Source organism: Podarcis tiliguerta (assembly GCF_965153285.1).
Source record: "Podarcis tiliguerta genome assembly, chromosome: 16".
NCBI classification, from domain to species: Eukaryota; Metazoa; Chordata; class Lepidosauria; order Squamata; family Lacertidae; genus Podarcis; species Podarcis tiliguerta.
In genome coordinates this window covers 28,182,666-28,205,412 of record NC_139549.1, presented here as the reverse complement: position 1 = coordinate 28,205,412, position 22,747 = coordinate 28,182,666, and the positions used below count along the sequence as shown (strand labels likewise).

The window sequence follows — 22,747 nt, the reverse complement described above, 5'->3', positions numbered from 1 at the left end:
TAATAAGTGTTAGAAATGTAAAGCAGCAGAGGGTACATTCTATCATATGTGGTGGGAATGCAGGAAGCTTAAAAAATTCAGGGAAGTGATTTATAATGAAATGAAAAAAAAGTTTAGAGTAACCTTTGTTTAAAAAAACCAGAAGCCTTTTTACTAGGTATTGTAGAACCCAACATTGTAGGATTCCAAAAGATTGGGGGGGGGGGAGTTTATATATGCTATGATGGAGGCCCGGATACTATTAGCCCAAAGATGGAAGGAGGAAGCAGTCTCGACCAAAGAAGACTGGCAAACCAAGTTAATGGACTATCCTGAAATGGCGAAATTAACTGGAAAGCTCAGAAATCAAGACGTCAAGAGATTCAAAAATGAATGGGAAATGTTTATTATGTATTTGCAAAAGTATTGTAAACAGGTTAATACATTGGCAGGATGTTCGAAACCCTTGTCATTTTAGAAATAGTACAAGAAATCTGAGGTAAAAAAAGTAATAATTCGGAGTAGATATGATATGCAGCTGAGGGAAGTCAAGGGGTTCAGAGAATCCCATTTTTTTGGATTTGATATTGTTTTTGTGTATATTTTTCTTTGTGGTGGTTATTGTATTTGACATTGTGCTTTTTTGTTTTTGTTATTTTATTGAAAAATTTAATTTAAAAAATATTTTTAAAAAAGGACCAGAGATCTGAAGCTTGACACCAGCAGCCAAACTGCAGCCCTGTGTAGGAGAGGTAGCCTGACTCAAGGAGGAAACATTTGATGGGGAAAATTTGACATTATTTGACATTATTGCCAAACACATTTTTTAAAGAAGAAGCATTGGAATATGTAGTGAATTATCTGAATACAAAAACAAGAATAGGGCTGCCATATGTCCAGGATTTTGCCTCAGGAAATTTCTGGTATTCATGAAAATGTCTGGGAATGACCGTTCCCCGCATAAAACAGGGGGCGACCTTTGCGTGGACGCGCGCAGCCCCTGGATCTGGAGCGGCTCCATCAGCATAGGCTTGGCTTTGCCTTTCCTCAGGTGGGATACCTGGAGGTCTTCGCCTACCCCAGTCAGCTGTCCAATCCCACCTGGGGGAAGCGTTGCCAAGGAGATCAGGCCAGGTAGGGGAGGGATTACCTGCCCACACAATAGAGGGAGCATCTTACCTGGGAATCCTCACTTGGCTCCAGAGCTTCTCCCACCCTACCCACCCTCAGCTAATGCAGTATTTTGCAGGTTAACTTTTCTTCATAGGTTTCTGGAAGCCGCCCAGAGTGGCTGGGGAAACCCAGCCAGATGGGCGGGGTACAAATAATAAATTATTATTATTATTATTTTAGGGTTTTGAATCAGTAGTCAAGTAGTGGATCTTATTCTGATTGCCCCAGCTAAAAACGTTGCAACCTTTTGCTGTCACCTGCTCATCTTGATCTGCCAAGAGAACGGACACTGTGGCAGCGGCTGGGCGACCCAGAATGGACAATAAAAGAGGGGTGAGAACCTCATTCCTCAAGTCTTTATAAAGAGTGCAGGCCAGAAGGACATGCGTCGCTGATTTGATACTGCCATCTCCCCAGGGACATAAGTGTTTTTCGTGTGGAATCTGTTGGAATCGTCCCTCAAGTACCGCCGAGGGCAAGACATTCAATCTTTCGAGGGTAAAAGCGTGCCTATATTTTGGAATTGCTAGATGATGCAGAGAGGGTGCCAGATAGTCAAAATGGAAGGTGGGAAATAGTCATAACAAGGGCAAAATTTCCTTATTGTGGCCAAGTTGTTATGACACTCATTATCATTTAGGTCAGGCATAGGCCATCTCTGTCCCTCCAGATGTTTGGGACTACAATTCCCATCATCCCTAGCTAACAGGACCAGTGGTCAGGGATGATGGGAATTGTAGTCCCCAACATCTGGAGGGCCGGAGTTTGCCTATGCCTGATTTACTTGCTGCCAAATTTGCTTGACTAAAACCCCAAGTGAGTAGCTGTCAGGGTGAAGTTTTTGATAGACAGTTTTAGTCCAGGAGCATTGCCATCTGATTCACACCGAATAGGTGCAAAAGTCATACCCAGCAAGGCCGGGGCAAATGTCAGGTCTGGCAAAATTTCGGAAGCAAAGCCACCTTCTAAATGGGAAAGAGCTGAGAAAATTGCAATTGTTCTCTTAGTTCTGGTGAAATCTCTGCATTGACGTATATGACTGATTTCCTCAAGCAGAACAAATGTGTGGGTTTTTGTCTCAGTTCCCCCTTGAACTGTGTCGCCGTGCCATGTGCTGCCTTGAAATGTGGCACAGTAATAATCAGTTTCGTCTTCTGCCAGGGCTCCAGAGATAGTTAAATAGCCACTGTTCCTGGCGAGGTCTTTGGAACTGGAGAAGCGAGAGGGGATTCCAGAGCTTCGGTGCTTGATAGAATCTGTATGATAGAATAAGAGGTACTCTGGCGAACCCCCAGGCTTCTGCCGAAACCAGGACACAGCAAAACTATCAATGCTGAATCCATCGTTCAAGGAACAGGAAAGTGTGGCTGTGTTTCCTGGTGGCACTGAAACTGACACCGGCTGAGATAGCAGAGGCTGAGAACTTGACCCTGGAAGAAAAGAATATTGAAAGAATATTCACGCTGGGTGCATTAGGAACGCTTATCGCAGCGACAGTGTTCATGTAATACATAACTTTCTCTCACCTGCGCACCAAATAGCCAGCAGGCTAACGAGGCAAACCCAAACCATGCTGAAATTTGAATCTGCAATGAGGAAAGAAAAGGAACCCAGGACAGTGTGGGTGAATATGGAAACAAGTCTTTAAATCACTCCAGTTTGTAGAGATGCTCCACCTCCATGTTAATCAGCTCTGTTCTGATTGGTCCGTAGGGAAACATGAACAGAAGGTGGCATGTCATTTTCCCCCCCAATTTTTTTATTTATACTTTTCAGGTTCATACAGTTCGCTGATTTTACAATCATTTCGACATTTCAAAACTTGACTTCCTCCCCCCCCCCTTCTGCGGTTCCTTAAATTTATTTTTAATATCTTCTGCGTATCCAAATTAACTTAGTTTGCTCATTGATTCATCTTCTTGAAATATATACTCTTATGAAACTGCATGTTATTACAATAATCCTGCCAATGTTCTTATCTGTTTACAATTTATCTGTGAATATTTACTAAACTATTTCCATTCTTTTATTAGAAGTTTGTTATCATGATTTCTTATTCTTCCGGTATTTCAGATGTCAAAGAAATAAACAACTATATGACTTTTAGAAGACACCTGAAGGCAGTCCTGTTGCGGGAAGTTTTTAATGTGTGATGTTTTATTCACTTAAAAAAAATAATATTAACAATATTCTCTTGGGAGCTGGCCAGAGTGCCTGGGGAAAGCCAGCCAGATGGGCAGGGTATAAATAATAAATTATTATTAAATGATTTCCATTCTTTTATAAAGAGTTTGTTATCTTGAATTCTTATTCTTCCAGTAAGTTTCGCCATTTCTGCATATTCCATAAGTTTTTGTATCCATTCTTCCTTTGCTGGGACTTCTGCTTCTTTCCATTTTTGGGTGAGTAGCGTTGCTGCCTCTGTAGTAGCATACATGAATAAGTTTAGGTGGTTCTGTCCCTATAATGCCCAAAAGAAAGGTTTCTGGTATTTTCACTAACATTACAGTCATACCTCATGTTATGTCCACTTCATGTTACAGTGGTACCTCTGGTTAAGTACTTAATTCATTTTGGAGGTCCGTTCTTAACCTGAAACTGTTCTTAACCTGAAGCACCACTTTAGCTAACGGGGCCTCCCGCTGCTGCCGCCACGCCGCCAGAGCACAATTTCTGTTCTCATCCTGAAGCAAAGTTCTTAACCTGAAGCACTATTTCTGGGTTAGCAGAGTCTGTAACCTGAAGCGTCTGTAACCTGAAGCATATGTAACCTAAGGTAGCACTGTACATTCTTTCAGGATGCGTCCTGCGGTCACCCGGAAATACCGGAAAGGGTTTCTTCTGGGTTTCGCCACTCGTGCATGCGCAGACACGCAAAATGACATCATGCGCATGTGCAGAAGCGGCGAATCGCAACCCGCACGTGAACAGACGTGCAGACGCGGGTTGCGTTCTTTTCATGTTGCGAACAGGCCTCCGGAATGGATCCCGTTCTCAACCAGAGGTACCACTGTATTTTAAACATCATTGGTCTCCCTGCCTTCTGCTTCACCAGCCTCAATATGCTCCAGCCACCTCGGTGTGCCTTGCTTGTCTCATCTCAAGGTCAGAGGGTGATGGTAACAACATCGCAGCCAATGGAGCAGAAATACCCAGCTGCACCTCAACGAGTGGAGAAAGTCTCCAGGAAGCAAACAGGAAGCATCTTCAGCCACCTGAGACCCGGTAAGATGTGGCAGCTGAAACTCCCTTTGTGGACCAAAGGTTTGTGTCTTACTTCCCCCTCTGATCACACCACTGTGCCGAGAGGCAGTGACATTATCCCATCCTTGACAGTAATAATCAGCTTCATCTTGCTGTTGAACATCAGCGATGATTAAGGTGACTGTTTTTCCACTGTCGTGACCAGAAAATCGTTCTGGAATCCCATCAGGTCTTTCCTTGTCCTCATATATAACTGCCTTGGGGATGCCACCAGGTTTTTGCTGGTACCAGTGAACATAGTGCTTATCAACCCTTTCTCCTGAACATGAGAATTCTGCAGTTTGTCCTAGAGATACAGAGACTGACGGTGGCTGATTAAGAACGTATTGGGCCACAGAACCTGGAAGGGGAAAAATATATGCAGAGATAAATAATTGGAAGACCAAGGGGTTGGTGGATGAACTGACCTTGACTTGAGTAGGGATGCATGCAGAAATGGTCGCCTGGGACACTATAGACCCAAATGAGCATCTTCTCTACACATATCCCAGCTCAAGGCAAAGTCATGGGTCTATCAGCCCCTCCACTCAAATCAGCTCAAATGACTTGGGCACCCAAAAGCAAGATCAAGATGTGCCCAATGGAATGGCAGTGCCTATTTTGTAGAATAGAAAAAGGGATCTAAAAATGGGGAGGTACCCATCTCAGTACCTGAGTAATAAGTGAAGACCAGGATGAGAAGATGACAAGGAGACAAGGCCATGGTGGACATGGGTGATGAACTCTCCTTCCTAAGGGTGAACCCAGGCAGCTTCCTCTTAAAGCCCATCAAAGCCACTGAATGCTCCCTTTATGCAAATTCACTCCCTGTTGATTGGCCACCAAGACTGCCCCTATGCATAGGAGTGGCACAGTGTGTTTCTCCAGCCATACTTGCAAGCTCCCTTTGTGGCTTCTCCATCATTCTATCCTTGGGGTACGTTCAAGAGAACGTAAGGGAAACAGCCCTCTGAATGCCAGGGTGGTGTGCATGAGAGATGTAGCTTGCAACGTATTAATGTGTCATCATGAGTCTGGTTGACAAATGCAATGCAAGCTCTTATACCCCGACATCCTTCCCCAGTTTCCTGCACACATTTCATTCGTTCCAGTATTTTTAGAGCAAGGCAGCCCTCTAGAGGCCCTGTCACATTCTGCAATTTGAGGGCGCCAATCTATTTGACCATAACTGAAGTAAGTAAATAACTTCTACATGAAAGAAGGCATTTCCTGACCTGCTTTGTTCCCCAAACTCCTTTTTGCTTAATAATTCTTCTCTTGTTTGTTCAACCTCCGCCTGAGATTTTAACTCATTAAGTTTTCCTTCACACAAGCTCCCCACTTGTGTATATTTTGTCAAACTTTGTATCTGTCGGTGTACAGTGAGGTGTGTGCACTATATTGAATAGGGGGCAGGTGCCAGGGTCAGTCTGCCGCATTACTCATTGGTGATAAGTGTTGGGATCTGCTACATATTATTGGTGGCTAGAGGTGGGATCCGCTACACCTAGGTAAGGGCCTGGAACCTCTGGAATCTCGTGCATCCACTCAGCGTAGATTGTAGTGGCCTCTAAAGACTACTTAGAAGAGAAGAAGAGTTTGGATTTGATATCCTGCTTTATCACTACCCGGAGGAGTCTCAAAGCGGCTAACATTCTCCTTTCCCTTTCTTCCCCACAACAAACACTCTGTGAGGTGAGTGGGGCAGAGAGACTTCAGAGATGTGTGACTGGCCCAAGGTCACCCAGCAGCTGCATGGGGAGGAGCGGAGATGCGAACCCGGTTCCCCAGATTACGAGTCTACCGCTCTTAACCACTACACCACACTGGCTAGAGAGAGAAACAGTGTACGAGAAAAATTTTGTCTCAGTTCCTCTTAGGACTGCATCACGTTGCACTTGGGGATGCCACATATTGCAGTAATAATCAGCCTCATCTGCTGTCTGGATGTTGCAGATGGTTAAATATTCAATATTTGGGGATGGAAGCAGAGAACTGAGGTCCCCAGAGCCTGCGACAGTACTGGTATAGTAATAATACAGGACCCCAGAAGGGCTGCCAGGTGTTTGTTGGTGCCAGGCTTGTCTATAGCTGGTCTCTGTTGCACTGTTGCATATGTTGGAAGCTGCCCAGAGTGACTGGAGCAACCCAGTCAGATGAGCAAGGTATTATGGAATAAAAGGTAAAGGGACCCCTGGCCATTAGGTCCAGTCGTGACCGACTCTGGGGTTGTGGCGCTCATCTCGCTTTATTGGCCAAGAGAGCCGGCGTACAGCTTCTGGGTCATGTGACCAGCATGACTAAGCCGCTTCTGGCGAACCAAAGCAGAGCACGGAAACGCCGTTTACCTTCCCGATGGAGTGGTACCTATTGATCTACTTGTACTTTGACATGCTTTCGAACTGCTAGGTTGGCAGGAGCAGGGACCGAGCAACAGGAACTCACCCCGCCGCGGGGATTTGAACCGCCAACCTTCTGATCGGCAAGTCCTAGGCTCTATGGTTTAACCCACAGTGCCACCGGCGTCCCATCCTAACGGAATAGGAAATCCCTATTTTCATCATAGAAATGTTGGAGGGCATGGTGGAGGCAGCTGATAATGGCACCCAAGCTGAAGTTTGGAGGCGAGGCTCAGCATACCTGGCTCCCATTCTCCAGAGTGTCTCATTGTAAGCCTGGTGTTTGGACAGAAAGGGCCTTTGATCGGCAGTCAGAGGTTTTTGTCTCAGTTCCTCATAGGACTGCATCACTGTGGAACCTGCTCTCACTGCCATACCACACAGCACAGTAATAATCAGCCTCATCTGCTTCTTGGATGTTGCTGATGGTTAAATACCAGGTATTTTGGGATGCCTCCTTGGAAGCGGAGAACCGACTGAGGTCCCCAGAACCTGCACGTGCACTGCTATAGTAATAGTAGAGGAACCTGGGAGGGCTGCCAGGCTTTTGCTGGTACCAGGATTGATCATAGCTTGTCACTGTTGCACTGCTCATGGAACAGGAGAGTCTAATTGTCTGTCCAGGAGAGGCTGGCATAGAAGGCTCCTGAGTCACCACAGTCTGGGCACTGGAGACTGGGGAAAGAAGAAGACCGTTAGTTTCTCTGAACCCGTTCTGTGTTTAAGGTACTGGATGAAAGGTAGCCCATCCTACTCTTCTCACCTGTGCACCATGTCGCCAGGAGGACAAGGAGAGATGCCCCAAACATGATAAAATGCTCCTAGATGTCTGGGAAATGCAGACTGTTGCTTAGAAGATGCCCTGCACTGCCTGCTTTTGATTCTGTCCCACTTAAGTAGACAACTTCCATGCCCCGCCCCTTATGGAAATCTACTGGTTTCTAATTGGTCCACATGTTCATGCTACTCATTGTAATAAATTGGGGTAGCTTATCGTCCAGCTGGGTGTCAAATACAGTGAAACAGGAGCAGACTCAATCCATCTCATTCATGGTCCAAAGTGAAACGGCATATTAATTGTTCTCACGTGGTATTTGAATGGCCCACATGTCTGCCACTTTGGAAGTGAACTGTGGGCATCCAGAATCAAGACAATGATTTCTCCTGACTGGTGCCCCCTCAAGCCAGAATTACCAAACTAATTTGGAAATTAAACTGAAGAAAAAAACCTCTGACAACAAGAACCTCACAAAGTAGTCTGGAAAATAACCCAAGCTCATCGAATCTAAGAGCTCTGAGATCTGGAGTCCAAATGATGTGTGTTTGTTTGTTTTTTGTTTGTGTTGCTGGGGAATTTGAGGATGACTGAGGATGTCACTAAGATTTTATACTAGGGATTACTATATTTCCTGCAATTCAAAGCCTTCCCTCTTCATGTCACCCAGGGAGGTTTCAGGAGGAAAGGAAGGGAAAATGACGCCTTTGCCTTTTCCCACTCTCCAGAAAAACATTCCAGCACCTCTGATATACTGCAACAAAAGGGTTGAGATGTGAGGCTGACTATGAATTGGTGCACCTTAGGGTGCTACAGCGCAGCAGGAGAAATTTTCAAGTAGGTAGGGACGGAGAAAAGGTGTATTCCCCCAATTTCGAATGAAGAAGAAACAGCGCGTCAGAAAGCTCCCATACTCTTTGAAGTGTAGCTGAAGGGTGTGGCTGGGGGGGAGACCTGAGGGTCAGATTGAAAGGTCCAGAGGAGCATATTCAACCCCCAGGATTCGCATTCCCCACCTCCGACTGTTATATGAAGAGAAGCAGAAGGCTATGAAGCAAATGTCAATCAGACCAAGAGCATGAAGACATTGTTTTAGAGCACTTGGTTTGGGGCAGAGAGTCATTGGTACTAAAGGAGTGTTAGGGATGTTGTGACACACGTGTGTGCATGCATGCATGCGCACACACGCGCGCGCGCGCGCACACACACACACACACACACACATAAAGGTAAAGGACCCCTGGACAGTTAAATCCAGCCGAATTCGACTTTGAGGTGTGGCACTTATCTCACTTTCAGGTTGAGAGAGCACCATTTACTTTACTACCACACCGGTACCTATTTATCTACTTCCACTGGTGTGCTTTGGAACTGCTAGGTTGGCAGAAGCTGGGACAGAGCAACAGGAGTTCACTACACATAGGGATTTGAATGGCCAACTTTACAATTGGCAAGCCCAAGAGACTTGGTGGTTTAGACCACAGGGCCACCTGACTCTATACACACATTCACACACACACAAATACACACAGAGTGAAAATAAGGACACAGCTTCTGATTCTGCAGAGTCTCATTGTAAGCCTGGTGTTTGGACAAAAGTGTCTTTGATCTGCAGTCAGAGGTTTTTGTCTCAGTTCCTCATAGGACTGCATCACTGTGGAACTTGCTACCTGGGTGATACCACACAGCACAGTGATAGTCAGCCTCATCTGCTGCCTGGATGTTGCTGATGGTTAAATACCAAGTATTTTGGGATGCCTCCTTAGAAGCGGAGAACCGACTGAGGTCCCCAGAACCTGCACTTGCACTGCTATAGTAATAATAGAGGAATCTGGGACGGCTGCCAGGTGTTTGTTGGTACCAAGACTGGTAATAGCTTGTCACTGTTGCACTGCTCATGGAACAGGAGAGTCTAACTGTCTGTCCAGGAGAGGCTGACATAGAAGGCTCCTGAGTCACCACAGGCTGGGCACTGGAGACTGGGGAAAGAAGAAGACCGTTAGTTTCTCTGAGACCATTCTGTGTTTAAGGTACTGTCTGAAAGGTAGCCCATCCTACTCTGCTCACCTGTGCACCATGTCGCCAATAGGACAACGAGTGATGACCCAATCATGATAAAATGCTCCTAGATGTCTAGGAAATGCAAACTGTTGCTTAGAAGATGCCCTGCACTGCCTGCTTTTGATTCTGTCCCACTTAAGTAGACAACTTCCATGCCCCGCCCCTTATGGAAATCTACCTGTTTCTAATTGGTGGATTCTACCTGTTTCTAATTGGTGGATCCTCCACCTCCGACTGTTATATGAAGAGAAGCAGAAGGCTATGAAGCAAATGTCAATCAGACCAAGAATATGAAGACATTGTTTTAGGTCATTTGGTCTGGGGCAGAGAGTCATTGGTACTAAATGAGTGGTAGAGATGTTGCGACGTGTGCGTGCGTACACACACACACACACACACACGTAAAGCTAAAGGACCCCTGGAAAGTTAAGTCCAGTCCAATTTGACTTTGGGTTGTGGCGCTCATCTTACTTTCAGGCTTTCTGGATCATGTGACCAGCATGACTAAACCACTTCTGGCGCAACGGAACACCGTGATGGAAGCCAGAGAACACGGAAACACTGTTTACCTTCCTGCCACAGTAGTACCTCTTTATCTACTCAAGGTGCTATCCTTTAAAACTGCTAGGTTGGCAGGAGCTGGGACAGAGCAATGGGAGCTCACCACCGTTGCACAGATTTGAACTGCCGAACTTCCGATAGGTAAGCCCAAGAGCAGGTGTAGGCAAACTAAGGCCCCTGGGCCGGATCCGGCCCAATCGCCTTCTCAATCCAGCCCCCAGATGGTCCAGGAATCAGCGTGTTTTTACATGAGTAGAATGTGTCCTTTTATTTAAAATGCATCTCTGGGTTTTTTGTGGGGCGTGGGAATTTTTTGTGGGGCGTGGGAATCTACTCCAACCCACTTCCTTAAGTAGGCAACTTCCATGCCCAGCCCCTTATGCTAATCTGCTGAACCTCCATCGGTGCACACACATCTATAGTCTGGAAAGTTACTCAGCCTATAAGCCCCACGTCCAGCTGGACGTCAGTTTCACCCAAAAGGAGCAAACACAATCCATCTCAAATGGAGCTTCAAATTGAAATGATGTGTCTATCGTTCTGGATGCACCCCCATAATGGGGTGAAATGGGGTGATTCTGGCCAGACTCTCATGTCCCCAAGTTGGATCATGCCATTGATAAGGCATCTCAAGGTCTCCCTGGTTGAATCTATACTGTTAACGTTATTAGAACGTTTAATGTTATTCTAAAACGTCACAGGGCATGCTTGCTTTTTAGTTTCTTTCACCAAAACTCTGTCTCCCTGCTGATGGTTGCTCTGCAACTCCTTCTGGTGTCACATTTTAATGACACATTATGAATGTTAAAAGGAGGATGTCATGTGTCCATATCAAAACCACTCCTTAACACTTTGTTGTTGCTGTTGTTTAGTTGTGTCCGACTCTTCGTGACCTCCTGGACCAGAGCACGCCAGGCACTCCTGTCTTCTACGGCCTCCTGTAGTTTGGTCAAACTCATGCTGGTAGCTTCAAGAACACTGACCAACCATCTCGTCCTCTGTCATCCCCTTCTCCTTTTGCCCTCCATCTTTCCCAAGATCAGGGTCTTTTCCAGGGAGTCTTCTCTTCTCATGAGGTGGCCAAAGTATTGGAGCCTCAGCTTCAGGATGTGCCTTCCAGTGAGCACTCAGGGCTGATTTCCTTCAGAATGGAGAGGTTTGATCTTCTTGCAGTCCATGGGACTCTCAAGAGTCTCCTCCAGCACCATAATTCAAAACCTTAACACTTCCTAAACGTTAAAAACCATGAGTGTCGATCCACCCCCTGACTCTCCAAAAAGTTATTATAATTCAGTTTCCCCCAAAAGTTAAAATACAAACCCTTTTTCCCCCCATGAGAAACAAAACAAAACAGAAAAAAGCAGCATTAAGATAAATTAAACATTGTAATGGCCGCTGCCCACATCAAATGGGGGGCACTTTTTGAGTGGTTGCGCGCAGCCCCCCTCCCCCTGAGCCTACGCGATTCCCAGAAATACAGCCTGGCTTAGCCTCCCCTAGCTGGATACCTGGAGGTTCCCGCCTAACCTTAGACAATTAACCAATCCTGGCTGAGGAGGAGTTGCCAGGGGAGTTGACCAGGTACGGTTGGGACCGCCCTGTACACACAATAGAGGGTAGAACTAACCTGGGAGTCCTCAGTCGGCTCCAGAGCTTCTCCCACCTTGCCCTCCCTCAGTTTATGCCTTCTTTTTGCAGGTTAACCTCTTCTTTACAGGTATGAGGGCGCTTCTACGGTCACTGATGGTTGCTGCTGAAGGACTGGGAAGGAATTTCCCTACATTGGCAGGTTTTGCCTTCCCCGTAGCAAAACATCACAACTTTGGCGGTTTCAGGCCTTGGGCAGAATCCTTTAGTCTATCTTCCCTAAATGGGGGGGGGGGAGTGTGAAGCGGTGACCCATGCCCCCCCTCCTGTGGCGGCAACCCCACTTTAGCTAATGGGGCCTCCTGCTGCCGCCGCGCCGCCGGAGCACGATTTCTGTTCTCATGCTGAAGCAAAGTTCTTAACCTGAGGTACTATTTCTGGGTTACCTGAGTCTGTAACCTGAAGTAGATGTAACCTGAAGCATATGTAACCTGAGGTACCACTGTATGACATTCTTGTTTATAAAAAACAAGCAAACTATCACACGATTCTCAGGTATCCTGGCAGACAGGATTTCTGCTGTTGACCCGCCTCCTATGATGTATGTATGACACTTTTGGGTTGGGCAATGTCAACAGTCTTTTAAGCTTCCTGCACACTTTTTGTTCAGGGTCTCTCCCTCCTTGGAAGCGGGGGGGGGGGGGACTCTGTTACGACAGGAAAATACATATCTGCCTTGCCTTCCACTGGATCCAGCCTCCATCCATTCTTCTCTGACCATTCTTCTCTGACTTAGGGGACTCAGAGTCCCGTGGGGAGTTGGGCAGCAAAAGCCAAACCCCCATGATTTACATCAGAAGGATGCAGGTGTCACGATTTCAGAGTCTGCCAGACATAGACAGTTGACAATCATGCGAGGCAGAACCTCACCCTTGTCATACCTGATACAGTATTGTAGTAAGGAAGGGAGCCCCCTCTGGTGCCTGAACCTATAACTGCATTCAACTTATCACTTGCTTACAATCCTTCTGCAAACCTCCTGGGCAGTGCAGACAGATAAAAGACAATGCAAGTACCGTAAATAAACTGATAACTCATTGTCTTCCTCCCCTTTTCAAATCACATAAAGACTTTGAACGTCCTTGGCAAAAAGAAGAGCACACTGTTGCCCTTTTATCTTTTTATTCATCTATTAACTATTTTATTTCTGTTTTTTGATTTTATACTTTTCAATAATTTTATAATAATTTTAACATTTCAAAACATGACTCCCTTCCCCCTCTTTCTGCTTAGTGTTAAGGCTTTAGTCTTATTATAAGTTATTGTAAGTTTAAGTTTAAGTCTGCTGCAACTGGATTTATTATGGACAGTGCCAGTCCTGAATGTATTGGATTTGTGACCATTATGCTCATTTGCCTTCCATAGCAGTAAAGCTCTGCTGGATGAAATACAGTGGCCTCTGGTCTATTTTTTAGGAATCCTACAACGTGTTTGTGTTGTTACTCTGCTAACTATACATTGGAATCTACTCTGGATCAATACTGAGTAGGATTCCATGACACTTCCATCAGCCCCAGGCAGCTTAGCTGTGGCCCAAGAAATGTGGAGGCTCAGAACAACTGGAGAAATTTGCAGTCACAAACCACTGTGCAGTCTTGGGCGGGTGAAAGTCAGAGGCTCAAACGAGCTTGGCATAGCCTGCAATGGAGACTGAGGGGTTGAGGATGAAGAGTTTTTGTTTCAGTTCCTCCGCTAGCTGCATCACAGTGAAACGTGTTGCTTTTGCCGTGGTACGCAGCGCAATAATAAACTGCCTCGTCCCCTGCCTGCACGTTGGTGATGGTTACAAAGGCCACTTTCTTTGGGGCATCATTGGAAGGAGAGAAGCGGCTGGAGAACTCTGGACCAAAATCCGTCTTGCTTTCGTTTATGTTCCGCTTCAAAAGGAATTTGGGGCTCTCTCCTCCTTTGTGCTGATACCAGTAAAAAAAATCAAACCAGGAACTGATGGTGCAGTTGAGTTGAGCTGTACCGGCCAGAGATGCTGACACTGAAGCTGGTTGAGTCAGAGTGAACTGAGAGAGAGCTCCTGCAAGAGACAGGAAGGGAAAATAAAAATTGATCGAAATGTGGAGTTTCATTTACTGCAAGGTAGACAGAGAGGGACAAAGAACAAGTGGAGAGACCATCGGTCGGGGAAGGAGGAGAGACAGAAGCATTTGTCTTCACCTGAGCAGCAAATGAGGAGTAGGAGTACAATTGGGACCATCATGGCAGTAAATCCAAAGCAATGTGCTTTTCCTCTGGAAAAACAGGTATCATTTGCCCCTATTTCCCTCCTTTGATCTTAAAGCCCTTGCCAGAGCCTGGATGCAAATGCACTTCCCCAAATTGGCTAGGGAGGGACCAACAGTCTTTGACTACAGGAGTGAAGCCTATTTCACTTGTACACAGTCCTGCTTGGGGCATCTTCTTGGCCACTGTGAGAACTCGATGGGTCTTTGGTCTGGTCCAGAGGGACTCTCCTTATCTACCCATACAACACCTGTTTTTGCATTATGCATCAAAGAGTGAACTGAAATGTGTGTGATCATCACCTCATAAATTCAGCACATTCCAACACCGAATCAACTTACTTCACTTCAGACACAACACTCGACAGGAGAGCCTTGTTCATACCTTCTTCTTCTTCTTTGGCGATCACTCGTAGCCTAGTAAGATTGTCTTCCATAAACACGGTTTTAACAATGAATCCGTAAGTGACTGTGGAGGCCAATTCTGGATCCACACGTCCTTCCGCATTGGAGACACAGGTTTCCTGGCGGGAGTTGATCACGGTGTGGATTTGCCAAGCGTGCCTTCCTCTTAGCACGTTTCTTCCTTGCATACTAAGTTTGAGTGTTTTCAAAGCCCATGACACCTTTGGTAAAGGCTGTTCTCCAACTGGAGCGCCCACAGGCCAGTGTTTCCCAGTTGTCAGTGTTTATACTACTTTTTTTTAGAATTGCCTTGAGACAGTCTTTAGACCTCTTTTGCTGACCACCAGCATTATGCTTTCCATTTTTAAGTTTGGAATAGAGTAGTTGCTTTAGAAGATGATCATCAGGCATCCACACAACATGACCAGTCCAACAAAGTTGATGTTGAAGAATCATTGCTTCAGCACTGGTGATCTTTGCTTCTTCCAGTACACTGATATTAGTTTGCCTGTCTTCCCAAGTGATGTGTAAGATTTTTCAGAAACACTGTTGATGGAATCTTTTGAGCGGTTGGAGATGGCGTTTGTAAGTGGTCCATGTTTCACAAGCATACAGTAAGGTTGGTAGTACAATAGCTTTGTAAACAAGAATTTTGGTTTCCCTGTGAATGTCCCGGTTCTCAAATACTCTGCTCTTCATTCGGGAGAAAGCCACACTCGCAGAGCTAAGGCGATGCTGGATTTACCATGAATGTTGGCCCTTGTGAAAAGATAATTGTCTAGGTTGGAGAAGTGATCGACATTTTCCAACGTTACACCATTGAGTTAGATTTGTGGTGCTGCAGAGGGGTTATTTTGAACTTGTTGGTGCAGCACTTTGGTTTTTTGGATGTAGAGTGATAGGCCAAGCTTTTCGTAAGCTTCTGCAAAGATATTAAGGATGGTTTGGAGGCAATCCATCAGAACCGGGTCAGGGAACCATTTTTATTCCCAGGCACCGCATTCCTTTCTAGGCAACCTCCTTCCTGTCAGTCACATGCCAGTGGTGGCTGCAACTACAGGGAAAAGCGGGTGTCGCAAACAATGTAATTTTTTGGTTTTGCACTGTGGGCTGGTTTCTAAACACTCACTTGCACACCCCACTTTATCATCCATGGAGAGAAAGCCAGAGTTTTAGCCCCAAAAGCCTGCTTAAAGGAAAAGGGCCCTTCCCCCTTAAAATATGGGTGGGGGCATATTTTCATTTCAAGGGCCACATTCCTTCTGAGCCATCTTTCAGGGGCCACATTCGAAAGCTGGGAGGAGCCAGAAGTGGGTGGAGGAATGAATTTTCACCTTTTAAGGCTAGGCTACCTCTGTACAAAGCACATAGCCTTTATCGGCTTTTCATCTAGGTTGGCAAAATCAATGAGCCGAGGTGAAGGACACAGTCCAGCCAGGCAAACACATTTAAGGAGGGAGCAAAACAGGGGTGGTGAGGGTTGTGGCTTAGGGATGACTCTCAAGGACCGCACAGGGCTGTATTGGGGCCCCATGGCCTGACATTCCCCATCTCTGCCATAAAAGTTGGGTCCGTATATGATATAACTATAGAGAACTCAGGCTACAAAGAATGGAAGAGATTTGCAAGCCAAGAGGAATCAGCCCTCCTTCCACGCATTTTCCCCACCAGAGAAAGGTCCCTCCAGTGTCAACAGACAATGCGCTAGCAATTCCTCTTTCACAGCTACAGGTTTTTGTCTCACTTCCCCCTCTGACTGTGTCATTGTGGCCAGTGCTGTGTGCCGTCCCACCAGAGCAAGCAGTGATAGTCTGCCTCATCCTGCACCTCAGCTCTGGCAATGGTTAACGTGGCTGTCTTGCCATCCACGGAGCCAGAGAACCGGTCCGAGATCCCGCTGGGCCTGTTGCTCCCACCGTAGATGATCAGCTCAGGGGTCTGGCCAGGTTTCTGCCGGAACCACTGCTGAGTGACAGTGTCCAATTTATCCCTTGAACAGGTGATTTGAGCATCTTGCCCCTGAGACACGGAGACGGATGGAGGCTGCCTTACTAAGGAACCTGCAAAGAGAAGGAAGCATCTCATCAGAAAGGGAGTCTCTGATTCTTCAAAAACACACACAGGCAAATGCACGTTTCCTTCGTACCTGAGCAGTAAGTGAGCAGGGTGATGAGAAGGGATGCCCAAAACATGATGGGAATCTAGATCAGAAAACCTTCCCAAGGAAGGAAGGCACAGGGGGTTTTCCAGCTCAGACCCTCTGCTCCTCTCTTAAGCCTCACAGAGAACCTGTGACCCCGCCCCACATTCAAATCCTTTCCTTCCAAAAGCAACGCCCCCTCCTCCTACCCACACCAACACTGTATACAGAGTTAAAGCCTGGCGAGGGCTGATTCTGCTCATTGCAGCCTCTCAGGTAGCAAGGGATGGATCAGTCAGTTTCGGTTCCTCCCTGTTCCTCATTTTTTCAATCTTGATTTTGGGTTGCCACATTTCTGCCTGAAGGACCCGCATCCTCCTTTCGATCTTCAGAGAAGGAAGGGACATTGTCAGAGCTCAAGGATGCATTTCGGTCAGGACAAGGCACTCTGTATATGAAGGAAGGGACAGTGAGAAGTGTCAGCTGGGGAGAGTTCTGAGGGCCAGACTGAGATGCCCGAGGGGCCATATTGAGACCCCAGACCTGACATTTCCCACCCCTGGATTAATCTCTGAACGATAACATGATGAAAAAACCACTGATATATCCTTCCTCCTCATTGGTCAGGGAGGGACCGACATTCATCCACAGTCTTTGGTTAGAAGAATTAAAGATGCCTATTGAGGCGTCTTTTGGCCCCTTTGAGAACAGGATGCTGGACTAGATGAGTCTTTAGTCTGATCCAGCAGGCTGCGGAAGAGCAATCCTGAAGCCATTTTGACTCTCCCAATAACCTCAAATATTCTTCTGCAGCAAGGAAGGCAATTGGGGGAAAGCCTCCTGTTGTATTTTTGCTCGCAAATCCTGTCTTAAGGACATATTTCTGTATGAATAGAGTGAGCCTGTGAGCTGGATTCAGGAACTAAAGCATTAACTATCACACGATTCTATTATTCTACTTAGTGTGCGATGCGGGGAGTGTGTGAAACATACGTTGTAGATATTTTCCCCACATTTATTATGCTTTTTTGTGTTCTACATGAGACAACTTGGTATACTTATTTGTATAACATTCTTGTTTATAAAACACACGTACACACAAAAAACTCTCACATGATTCTCAGGTATCCTAGCAGACAGGATTTCTGCTGTTGACCCGTCTTCTACGATGTATGTATGATGATTTTGGAGTGGTCTTTGGCTAAGGGGGTTGGGCAATATCAAAAGTCTTTAAAGGTCCCTGCACACTTTTGTTCAGGGTCTCTCCCTCCTTGGAAAAATAAACAGCAAAATAAATACATGTCTTCTCTTCCACTGGATCCAGCCTCCATCCATTCTTCTCTGACCAATCATGGACTTAGGGGACTCAGAGTCCCATGGGGAGTTGGGCAGCAAAAGCTAAACCCCCATGATTTACATCAGAAGGATGCAGGTGTCACGATTTCACAGTCTGCCACACATAGACAGTTGACAATCATGCGAGGCAGAACGTCACCTTTGTCATACTTGATACAGTACTGTAGTAAGGAAGGGAGCCCCCTCTGGTGCCTGAACCTATAACTGCATTCAACTTATCACTTCTTGCTTACAATCCTTCTGCAAACCTCCTGGGCAGTGCAGACAGATAAAAGACACTGAAAATAAATAAACTGATAACTCCTTGTCCCCCTCCGCTTTTCAAATCACATTAAGACTTTGAACGTCCTTGGCAAAAAGAAGAGCACACTGTTGCCCTTTTATCTTTTTATTCATCTATTAACTATTTTATTTCTGTTTTTCAATTTTATACATTTCAATAATTTTATAATAATTTTAACATTTCAAAACATGACTTCCTTTCCCCTCTTTCTGCTTACTGTTAAGGTTTTAATCTTATTATAAGTTATTGTAAGTTTAGGTTTAAGTCTGCTGCACCTGGATTTATTATGGACAGGGCCAATCCTGAATGTATTGGATTTGTGACCATTATGCTCTTTTGCCTTCCATAGCAGTAAAGCTCTGCTGGATGAAATACAATGGCCTCTGGTCTATTTTTTAGGAACCCTACAACGTGTTTGTGATGTTACTCTGCTAACTATACATTGGAATCTACTCTGGATCAATACTGAGTAGAATTCCATGACACTTCCATCAGCCCCAGGCAGCCTAGCTGTGGCCCAAGAAATGTGGAGGCTCAGAACACCTGGAGAAATTTGTAGTCGCAATTGACTGTGCAGTCTGAGGTGAGTGAAAGTCAGAGGCTCAAACGAGCATGGCACAGCCTGCATTGGAGCCTGAGGGGCTTGAGGATGAAGAGTTTTTGTTTCAGTTCCTCCACTGGTTGCATCACAGTGAAACTTGTTGCTTTTGCCATGGTACGCAGCGCAATAATAAACTGCCTCGTCTCCTGCCTGGACGTTGGTGATGGTTACAAAGGCCACTTTCTTTGGGGCATCATTGGAAGGCGAGAAGCGGCTGGAGAACTCTGGACCAAAATCTGTCTTGCTTTCGTTTATGTTCCGCCTCAAAAGGAATTTGGGGCTCTCTCCTCCTTTTTGCTGATACCAGAAAAAAAAATTAAACCAGGAACTGATGGTGCAGTTGAGTTGAGCTGTACCGGCCAGAGATGCTGACACTGAAGCTGGTTGAGTCAAAGTGAACTGAGACAGAGCTCCTGCAAGAGACAGGAAGGGAAAATAAAAATTGATCGAAATGTGGAGTTTCATTTACTGCAAGGTAGACAGAGAGGGACAAAGAACAAGCGGAGAGACCATCGGTCGGGGAAAGAGGACAGACAGAAGCATTTTGTCTTCACCTGAGCAGCAAATGAGGAGTAGGAGTAGAATCGGGACCATCATGGCAGTAATCCAAAGCAATGTGCTTTTCTTTTAGAAAAACAGGTATCAGTTGCCCCTATTCCCCTCCTTTGATCTTAAAGCCCTTGCCAGAGCCTGGATGCAAATTCACCTCCCCAATTTGGCTAGGGAGGGACCAGCAGTCTTTGACTACAGGAGTGAAGCCTATTTCACTTGTACACAGTCCTGCTTGGGGCATCTTCTTGGCCACTGTGAGAACTCGATGGGTCTTTGGTCGGGTCCAGAGGGACTCTCCTTATCTACCCATACAACACCTGTTTTTGCATTACGCAATCAAAGAGTGAACTGAAATGTGTGTGATCATCACCTGATAAATTCAGCACATTCCAACACTGAATCAACTTACTTCACTTCAGACACAACACTCGACAGGAGAGCCTTGTTCATACCTTCTTCTTCTTCTTTGGCAATCACTCGTAGCCTAGTAAGATTGTCTTCCATAAACACGGTTTTAACAATGAGTCCGTAAGTGACTGTGGAGACCAATTCTGGATCCACACGTCCTTCCGCATTGGAGACACAGGTTTCCGGGCGGGAGTTGATCACGGTGTGGATTTGCCAAGTGTGCCTTCCTCTTAGCACGTTTCTCCCTTGCATCCTGAGTTCGAGTGTCTTCAAAGCCCATGACACCTTTGGTAAACGCTGTTCTCCAACTGGAGGGCCCGCAGGCCAGTGTTTCCCAGTTGTCAGTGTTTATACTACTTTTTTTTTTTAATTGCCTTGAGACAGTCTTTAGACCTCTTTTGCTGACCACCAGCATTATGCTTTCCATTTTTAAGTTTGGAATAGAGTAGTTGCTTTAGAAGATGATCATCAGGCATCTGCACAACATGACCAGTCCAACAAAGTTGATGTTGAAGAATCATTGATTCAACACTGGTGATCTTTGCTTCTTCCAGTACACTGATATTAGTTTGCCTGTCTTCCCAAGTGATGTGTAAGATTTTTCAGAAACACTGTTGATGGAATCTTTTGAGCGGTTGGAGATGGCGTTTGTAAGTGGTCCATGTTTCACAAGCATACAGTAAGGTTGGTAGTACAATAGCTTTGTAAACAAGAATTTTGGTTTCCCTGTGAATGTCCCGGTTCTCAAATACTCTGCTCTTCATTCGGGAGAAAGCCACACTCGCAGAGCTAAGGCGATGCTGGATTTACCATGAATGTTGGCCCTTGTGAAAAGATAATTGTCTAGGTTGGAGAAGTGATCGACATTTTCCAACGTTACACCATTGAGTTAGATTTGTGGTGCTGCAGAGGGGTTATTTTGAACTTGTTGGTGCAGCACTTTGGTTTTTTGGATGTAGAGTGATAGGCCAAGCTTTTCGTAAGCTTCTGCAAAGATATTAAGGATGGTTTGGAGGTAATCCATCAGAACCGGGTCAGGGAACCATTTTTATTCCCAGGCACCGCATTCCTTTCTAGGCAACCTCCTTCCTGTCAGTCACATGCCAGTGGTAGCTGCAACTACAGGGAAAAGCAGGTGTCGCAAAGAATGTAATTTTTTAGTTTTGCACTGTGGGCTTGTTTCTAAACACTCACTTGCACACCCCACTTTATCATCCATCCAGAGAAAGCAAGAGTTTTAGTCCCAAAAGCCTGCTTAAAGGAAAAGGGCCATTCCCCCTTAAAATAGGGGTGGGGGCATATTTTCATTTCAAGGGCCACATTCCTTCTGAGCAATCTTTCAGGGGCCACATTCGAAAGCTGGGAGGATTCAGAAGTGGGTGGAGGAATGAATTTTCACCTTTTACGGCTAGGCTATCTCTGTACAAATTCACATAGCCTTTATCGGCTTTCCATCTAGGTTGGCAAAATCAATGAGCCGAGGTGAAGGACACAGTCCAGCCAGGCAAACACACTTAAGGAGAGAGAAAAACAGGGCTGGTGAGGGGTGTGGCTTAGGGATGAGTCTCAAGGACCGCACAGGGCTGTATTGGGGCCCCATGGCCTGACATTCCCCATCTCTGCCATAAAAGTGGGTCCATATATGATATAACTAGAGAGAACTCAGCCTACAAAGAATGGAAGAGATTTGAAAGCCAAGAGGAATCAGCCCTCCTTCCACGCATGTTCCCCACCAGAGAAAGGTCCCTCCAGTGTCAACAGACAATGCGCTAGCAATTCCTCTTTCACAGCTACAGGTTTTTGTCTCACTTCCCCCTCTGACTGTGTCATTGTGGCCAGTGCTGTGTGCCGTCCCACCAGAGCAAGCAGTGATAGTCTGCCTCATCCTGCACCTCAGCTCTGGCAATGGTTAACGTGGCTGTCTTGCCATCCACGGAGCCAGAGAACCGGTCTGAGATCCCGCTGGGCCTGTTGCTCCCACCGTAGATGATCAGCTCAGGGGTCTGGCCAGGTTTCTGCCGGTACCACTGTTGATGGTGAGTGTCCAATTTATCCCTTGAACAGGTGATTTGAGCATCTTGCCCCCGAGACACGGAGACGGATGGAGGCTGCCTTACTAAGGAACCTGCGAAGAGAAGGAAGCAGCTCATCAGAAAGGGAGTCTCTGATTGTTCAAAAACACACACAGGGAAATGCAGGTTTCCTTCGTACCTGAGCAGTAAGTGAGCAGGGTGATGAGAAGGGATTCCCAAAACATGATGGGAATCTAGATCAGAAAACCTTCCCAAGGCAGGAAGGCACAGGGGGTTTTCCTGCTCAGACCCTCTGCTCCTCTCTTAAGCCTCACAGAGAACCTGTGACCCAGCCCCACATTCAAATCCTTTCCTTCCAAAAGCAACGCCCTCTCCTCCTACTCAGACCAACACTGTATACATAGTTAAAGCCTGGCGAGGACTGATTCTTCTCACTGCATGCAGCCTCTCAGGTAGCAAGGGGTGGATCAGTCAGTTTCAGTACCTCTCTGTTCCTCATTTTTTCAATCTTGATTTTGGGTTGCCACATTTCTGCCTGAAGGACCCACATCCTCCTTTCGATCTTCAGAGAAGGAAGGGACATTGTCAGAGCTCAAGGATGCATTTCGTTCAGGAGAAGGCACTCTGTGTATGAAGGAAGGGACAGTGAGAAGTGTCAGCTGGGGAGAGTTCTGAGGGCCAGACTGAGATGCCCGGGGGGCCATATTCAGACCCTAGACCTGACATTTCCCACCCTTGGATTAATCTCTGAACGATAACATGATGAAAAAAACCAGTGATATATACTTCCTCCTCATTGGTCAGGGAGGGACTGACATTCATCCACAGTCTTTGGTTAGAAGAATTAAAGCTGCCCATTGAGGCATCTTTTGGCCCCTGTGAGAACAGGATGCTGGA

The 22,747-nt window shown here is 46.0% G+C and overlaps 1 gene segment (V, D, J or C); it reads right to left on the bottom strand.

Moving 5' to 3' along the window:
• Nucleotides 1-21,643: 21,643 nt before the first annotated feature.
• LOC310667172 (immunoglobulin lambda variable 3-19-like) lies at nt 21,644-22,074 on the bottom strand. The segment is given in 2 exons: nt 22,029-22,074; nt 21,644-21,942 (listed from the first exon to the last, which is right to left on the bottom strand).
• Nucleotides 22,075-22,747: the final 673 nt, after the last annotated feature.